Consider the following 8,192-nt stretch of genomic DNA (forward strand, 5'->3'; position numbering starts at 1 on the left):
AGAAAATCGGTATGCTGGGGCTCCTATGATCGTTTTGGTTGTTATTCTAGCTCTGTAGGATGTGTTTTCGAGGAGCTACTGTTGTTTTTCCGACACCGCACGCCTCCCCGTAAGGCGTTCAGTGTAGACTCCCTAAGCGGTAACCCAAGTTATTTATCGTTCCGTTTATAACTTTGCCTTTCTTCATATGCTTGGATCTCCTCAAGTTTTGGTTTTCACTGAGGTTTTTTGGTGGGAGGCATGATGTTCAGCACGTTCTTGTGATAATAGATCAACTGGGATGCGCAAACCCTTTTCAAAGCTAGAATACTAGATTCGGTGAACTCCCTGACACACTCCGGACAGTACGAAATCGGACACCACGTAAAAGGAGGTCATCTGTCATCGACAGCAGAGTGCCTGGATGCCAGACGTGCTAATGAGGTATCAAGTGACAGGAGGGCATCCACAGAGTTGGCCACGCGGATTCCTGAGATTCCTGTGGAATTCTGGGAATTCTTGCAAATCGGGCCTAAAATATACTATTAAGCTTGCCCCTCAGGCTTCGCTAAAAAATCCGCGACCACCAATAAGCTGATTAGCTGAAGAACATCTTTTTTAATGTTACAGAATTCACTTTATGGAAGCCTCGTCGTATGTTGCTTACGGAAAACGAATGCACTGTATATTACATGTTGATGTGATTTGTCATTTTAAGTAAATTCACCAATGCAGTTGTAACAGCTTGGGTTTGGTTCCGTACTGAATTCCTGTGTTAAAAGACTTGGAAAATGTATCGAATGACAACTTTTGCTCCCCTTCCGGGACAACGTTTATAATATGCTAACGGTTTACCTCTAGTGACTTTACACGACATTGCATTACATTACAGGGTTTACATTTATGATTTCCCCTTCTTGACAGTTTATTTTAATATTCAATGGTTGAGTTTTAGTATTCTCTGCATATTAACTACATTCTACATAAACATGTAGGTCACTGGAAATACAAAATACACTGTATTTTAAAGATGACATTGTTTTCTATCTGAAGAATATATCACCTGTAGACCTGACCATTTACTTTGTAGAGTATTCTATTATTTTCATTTTCTTCTTCTCCACGAGCTAGCACGAAAACACGTTTTGTCACGGACCGTACCATCTCGATTGTCGGTAAGGCCACACCAACTTGATTTTATGGATGACATCCGCGCGCGCATTGATTTTCGCCTGTTTTCCCAAAACAAAAATTAAATCCGAAGAGGCTCCGAAACTTGCAGACTCATATTGCCGCAAAGGGGCAGCATTGAGCTGGCTTGTCATAGATATATAATCGCATTGTCTAACACAACTGTTGTGTATGTGACTAGGAGCGATTTGAAGAGGGCGCCGCCCCTCATGAGCCCAGTGATATTTTGTAAATGATATGACAATACTTATCATTGTACATGTCTGTATTAAACTGAATGATATTATCTCTGGCCGGGTTGCCTACAGAGTTTGATGTTTTGCTCTGACTGAAGGCGTGATGTTGTGTACACAGCCGAACAATTTTTTTTTCTTTGAACGGCCAAATGTTACATATGGTTCTTTAAACCAGGCATCATCCATGTTAAAAACACTTTAATATGAGCAAATACCAACAAATAAAGACTTGTTTGTTTGTTACACTGTGTTCTGTGGTTTAATTCGCAATACCAGCTATGTAGTCCTCCGGTTTATCATCTTTTTTTTTTTGCTAGATTTTTTTTTCGCTTTCTCGCATTAGTTTTGGGGACTCCAGAGGATGCCATCCATAAAACTAAGATGGTATGGCCTAATCAAAACAACTTCAATTTTTAGAAAATCAACCCTGTGTTCAATTATCAACGTTCAAATCGGCCTGTCAAAGTTGTTTCAAAGTGTAACTGTATCTATATTTGCAAGATGGAAATGCCCTCTTCGCAGTTGAATTCAAATTTTTGGTAGTTGTATGTCTAGAAATATGACTTGTAGATGTGATGCCTAAATTGTATCCTAAAAGCCAGTTACACAGACTGGAGCTCTGTAGAACTTGTAAGGGAGAACTGCACATGCACTGCCAGCCAATGTATTTAAGTACGGGCAAGAAAGGAGTCGCGCTGTGGTCAAAATAGAGTAAAAGTTGTTTCGTGACAGTGTATTTGCGCAGAATGTTACTTCCTTGAATGTGCGCATGCTCAATATACCGTATGACATCATCAACCAAATCAACCAATACGTTTGGGGACTTTCCCGACCTCATTTGTATTCACAAGAGACAATGGAACCCGTTTAACGTCATCAGTCTGTCTTAGTAGATGACAAGGAAACAGGTAACGTGTACTCTATAAATATTAACAATCACATTCTACCTGCCTTAACTTCAATAGGGTGACGTTTTCATTGACATTGGCACGACGCAGGCTGCCTTTCCTCGAAAACACGCCCCTTTTCTGAAATTGGTCAATTATCAAGCAGTGTATTAAACTGAAGCTGGACACCCCCAGCTCTTCATTCATAAACCTGTACACCTTAGCCATTCTTAGGCTCTTATTATCTTATATATATGCTGTTTTAAACACATGGCACCTCTTGTAATTACTGCAAAGTTTCATGAGGACCAATAGACAAATTAAAAGAAATATGGAGCGAATTTAAGTAGCAAACTGCTTATTATAATAATAGAATTCTGAAAGCTCACTTCCCAGTGACGCGGTGCGTTCTACTCGGGACCTGTTACTTTTGCGGATCGCGGTGGCCTTGAGCCGAACTGAACTCCCGTGTTAGACCAGTCGGAAAATTAATAATGGACTGACATTTGTGTTCCCGATTCGGGACAACATTATTAAGGGCTAATCTTTAGTATCATTGTCTACACATCTACTACATTCTACATTAAGGGCATTAAGAATACGACAACCGCTTCGTTCAAAATTGTCACTGCATTCTATTTGAAGAACATGTCACTTTTAGAGCTGACCTTTTATTTTACAGAGTAGCTGTCCTTGTCAAGTTGATCTTTGTATAGCACTGCTTTTTGTCAAGGTATCTCTGTCCAGCTAGCTTGGCCATGGCTTTTGAATGTGTCCTCAGATCTGTTAACTACGATCCATTGTCTTGCATTTTGGAAGAGATTGGCACTGTCAGAATCAACGTAAGTGTTAGACGATCCTTTTCTTCTTCTGCGTGAGCAGATACGACAGCGAATTGTTTTCACGGATCGTACCATCGTGATTTGTAGATAACATTGTTTTAAACCCATGTTTTGTGTCAAGTCTAAGATTTAACTTTTGTTAAGAAGACCAGAATCTATCTTTCCGGCTTGATTTAAAACTATCATATTTGTAAACCACGCAGTATAGCAGCAAAACCGTGAAGGTGACTAATTAAAATGTAGATTATGGTATCTTCCAAAAGTCAGAAATTACTTGCGCATCATTTAGGGCAGGCGTTGCCCTTTATTCGAGGTCACTGATCATTATTATTGGCTAAGAGATGCGCCACAGTAATTTTCTAAACCTCTTTGCTGTATATAGTTACAGGTATATAAAAGTCCTGAATGTTTACTAAAACATATACGTTAAGTTAGATACTTCAATCAGCACGTTTTTTTGCTGCTGACGAACATGACGTTAATAAGGTATAAATAGATCATAGCGATAAATCGGAGTGGTTAACACAAACCTGTGTTTATGTTAACGTTGTTTCGTGACAGTGTATCTGTGCAGAATGCTACTTCCTGAAATATGCGAATGCACAATGTATGATATGACATCTTCACCCTAATTAACCAAGACGTTTTGGGACTTTCCCGGCCTCATTTATATTCACAGGAGACAATGGAACCCATTCAACGTCATCAGTCTGTTTTTAGTTAGGAGATGACAAGGAAACAGGTAACGTGTACTCTAAAATAAGTAACAATCATATTCTACCAGTCTTAACTTTAAAAAACATGACGTTTCCATTGGCACGACGCAGACTGCCTTTCCTCGAAAACACGACGATCATGTCAAATTGGTCAACTATCAAGAAATGAATCAAATTGAAGGACGCCAGCTCTTCATTTATATACCTGTACACCTTAGCCATTCTTAGGCTCGTATTATCTTCACTATCTACTGTTTAATCACAAGCCACCTCTTGTAATGACTGCAAAGGTTCATGAGGACCAATATACAAATTAAAAGAAATATGGAACGAATTTAAGTAGCAAACTGCTTATTATAACAATAGAATTCTGAAAGCTCACTTCCCAGTGACGCGGTGCGTTCTACTCGGGACCTGTTACTTTTGCGGATCGCGGTGGCCTTGAGCCGAACTGAACTCCCGTGTTAGACCAGTCGGAAAATTGATAATGGACTGACATTTGTGTTCCCGATTCGGGACAACATTATCAAGGGCTGATCTTTAGTATAATTGTCTACACATCTACTACATTCTACATTAAGGGCATTAAGAATACGACAACCGCTTCGTTAAAAATTTTCACTGCATTCTATTTGAAGAACATGTCACTTTTAGAGCTGACCTTTTATTTTACAGAGTAGCTGTCCTTGTCAAGTTGATCTTTGTATAGCACTGCTTTTTGTCAAGGTATCTCTGTCCAGCTAGCTTGGCCATGGCTTTTGAATGTGTCCTCAGATCTGTTAACCACGATCCATTGTCTTGCATTTTGGAAGCGATTGGCACTGTCAGAATCAACGTTAGTGTTAGACGATCCTTTTCTTCTTCTGCGTGAGCAGATACGACAGCGAATTGTTTTCACGGATCGTACCATCGTGATTTGTAGATAACATTGTTTTAAACCCATGTTTTGTGTCAAGTCTAAGATTTAACTTTTGTTAAGAAGACCAGAATCTATCCTTCCGGCTTGATTTAAAACTATCATATTTGTAAACCACGCAGTATAGCAGCAAAACCGTGAAGGTGACTAATTAAAATGTAGATTATGGTATCTTCCAAAAGTCAGAAATTACTTGCGCATCATTTAGGGCAGGCGTTGCCCTCTATTCGAGGTCAGTGATCATTATCATTGGCTAAGAGATGCGTCACAGTAATTTTCTAAACCTCTTTGCTGTATATAGTTACAGGTATATAAAAGTCCTGAATGTTTACTAAAACTTATACGTTAAGTTAGATACTTCAATCAGCACGGTTTGTGACACGTTTTTTGCTGCTGACGAACATGACGTTAGTAAGGTATAAATAGATCATAGCGATAAATCGGAGTGGTTAACACAAACCTGTGTTAATGTTAACGTTGTTTCGTGACAGTGTATCTGTGTAGAATGCTACTTCCTGAAATATGCGAATGCACAATGTATGATATGACATCTTCACCCTAATTAACCAAGACGTTTTGGGACTTTCCCGGCCTCATTTATATTCACAGGAGACAATGGAACCCATTCAACGTCATCAGTCTGTTTTTAAGTTAAGAGATTACAAGGAAACAGGTAACGTGTACTCTAAACTAAGTAACAATCATATTCTACCAGTCTTAACTTTAAAAAAACATGACGTTTCCATTGGCACGACGCAGACTACTTTTCCTCGAAAACACGACGATCATGTCAAATTGGTCAACTATCAAGAAATGAATCAAATTGAAGGACGCCAGCTCTTCATTTATATACCTGTACACCTTAGCCATTCTTAGACTCGTATTATCTTGAATATCTACTGTTTAATCACAAGCCACCGCTTGTATTGACTGCAAAGCTTCATGAGGACCAATAGAAAAATTAAAAGAAATATGGAACGAATTTAAGTAGCAAACTGCTTATTATAATAATAGAATTCTGAATGCTCACTTCCCAGTGACGCGGTGCGTTCTACTCGGGACCTGTTACTTTTGCGGATCGCGGTGGCCTTGAGCCGAACTGAACTCCCGTGTTAGACCAGTTGGAAAAATAATAATGGACTGACATTTGTGTTCCCGATTCGGGACAACATTATTAAGGGCTGATCTTTAGTATTATTGTCTACACACCTACTACATTCTACATTTAGGTCATAAAGAATACGACAGACGCTTCGTTCAAAATTGTCACTGCATTCTATTTGAAGAACATGTCACTTTTAGAGCTGACCTTTTATTTTACAGAGTAGCTGTCCTTGTCAAGCTGATCTTTGTATAGTTCTCGTTTTTGTCAAGGGATTTCTGTCCAGCTTGCTTGGCCCTTTTGAATGTGTCCTCAGATCTGTTAACTACGATCCATTGTCTTGTATTATCGATGAGATCTGCACTGTCAGAATCAACGAAAGTGTAAGACGACCCTTTTCCTTTTTTTCTACTGCGTGAGCTGACACGACAACGAATTGTTTTCACGGATCGAACCATTCCGATTCGTAGATAACATTTTTTAAATCTATGTTTTGTGTCATGTCTAAGATTTGACTTTGCTAAGAAGACCAGAATGTATCCTTCCGGCATGTTTTAAAACCATCATATTTGTAAACCACACAGTATAGCAGCAAAACTGTGAAGGTGACTGATTAAAATGTAGATTATGGTATCTTCCAAATGTCAGAAATTACTTGCGCATCATTTAGAGCAGGCGTTGCCCTTTATTCGAGGTCACTGATCATTATCATGTGCTAACAGATGCTTCACAAAAGTCTTCTAAATTAAACTTCTTTGCTGTTTATAGTTACAGGTATATAAAAGTCCTGAATCTTTACTAAAAACTTATACGTTTAGTTGAATACTTCAATCAGCACGGCTTGTGACACATTTTTGGCTGTTGGCGAACATGACGTGAATAAGGTATAAATAGATCATAGCGATGAATCGGAGTGGTTAACACAAACCTGTATTAACGTTAACATTGTTTCGTGACAGTGTATCTGTGCAGAATGTTACTTCCTGAAATATGCGAATGCACAATGTATGTTATGACATCATCACCCTAATCAACCAAGACGTTTGGGGACTTTCCCGGCCTCATTTATATTCACAGGAGACAATGGAACCCATTCAACGTCATCAGTCTGTTTTTAAGTTGGTAGATGACAAGGAAACAGGTAACGTGTACTCTAAAATAAGTAACAATTATATTCTACCAGTCTTAACTTTAAAAAAAACAAACATGACGTTTCCATTGGCACGACGCAGACTGCCTTTCCTCGAAAACACGACGATCATGTCAAATTGGTCAACTATCAAGAAATGAATCAAATTGAAGGACGCCAGCTCTTCATTTATATACCTATACACCTTAGCCATTCTTAGGCTCGTATTATCTTCAATATCTACTGTTTAATCACAAGCCACCTCTTGCATTGACTGCAAAGCTTCATGAGGACCAATATACAAATTAAAAGAAATATGGACAGAATTTCTTCGTAATATCCTGAAATCTCACTTCCTGGTGACGCGGTAAGTTTTATTCTGTACCTGTCATTGTTTGTGGATTTCGGTGGCCTTGGGCCGAACTGAACTCGAGTGTTAAACCAGTCGGAAAATATATGGACGGAAATTTCTGTTCTCATTCGGGACTACTTTAATCAAATATCAAAAACTGATGTAGGTCATTGAAAATACGACAGACGCTTCCTTTTAAAATTGTCAATGTATTCTATTCGAAAAACATGTCACTTGTAAAGCTGACCTTTTACTTCACAGATTATCTGTCCTTGTCAAGTTGATCTGTGTAAAGAACTGTTTTTTTAGTCAAGGCATTTCTGTCCAGCTAGCTTGGCCCTGGCCTTTGAATGTGTCCTCAGATCTGTTAAGCACGATCCATTGTCCAGCTAGGATTTTAGATGAGTATGGCACTGTAAAATCAACGTAACTGTAAGACGACCCTTTTACTTTTCTTCCTTTGGCGTGAGAAGACTTGAGAACGAGTTGTTTTCACAGACCCTACCATCTTGAGCCGTAAGTGACTATCTTTTATCTCGATGTTTTATGTCGAGTCTAAGATTTAACTGTTGTCAGGAAAACCAGAATTTATCCTTTCAGTATGTTTTATAAGTGCCCTATTTGTCAACCACGGTGTATAGCAGATAAGCTGTAAAGCTGATTGATTGATTGATTAAAATTTAGACTTTGGTATCTTCCAAGTGTCAGCAATTACTTGCGCATCATTAAGGGCAGGCGTTGTCCTTTATTCGAGGTCACTAATCATTCTCATTTGCTAACATATGCTTAACAGAAATATTCTTTTTGCTGTATATAGCTACACGTATATCTACACTTACTTT

This window comes from Branchiostoma lanceolatum, chromosome 8, assembly GCF_035083965.1.
Source record: "Branchiostoma lanceolatum isolate klBraLanc5 chromosome 8, klBraLanc5.hap2, whole genome shotgun sequence".
NCBI classification, from domain to species: domain Eukaryota; kingdom Metazoa; phylum Chordata; class Leptocardii; order Amphioxiformes; family Branchiostomatidae; genus Branchiostoma; species Branchiostoma lanceolatum.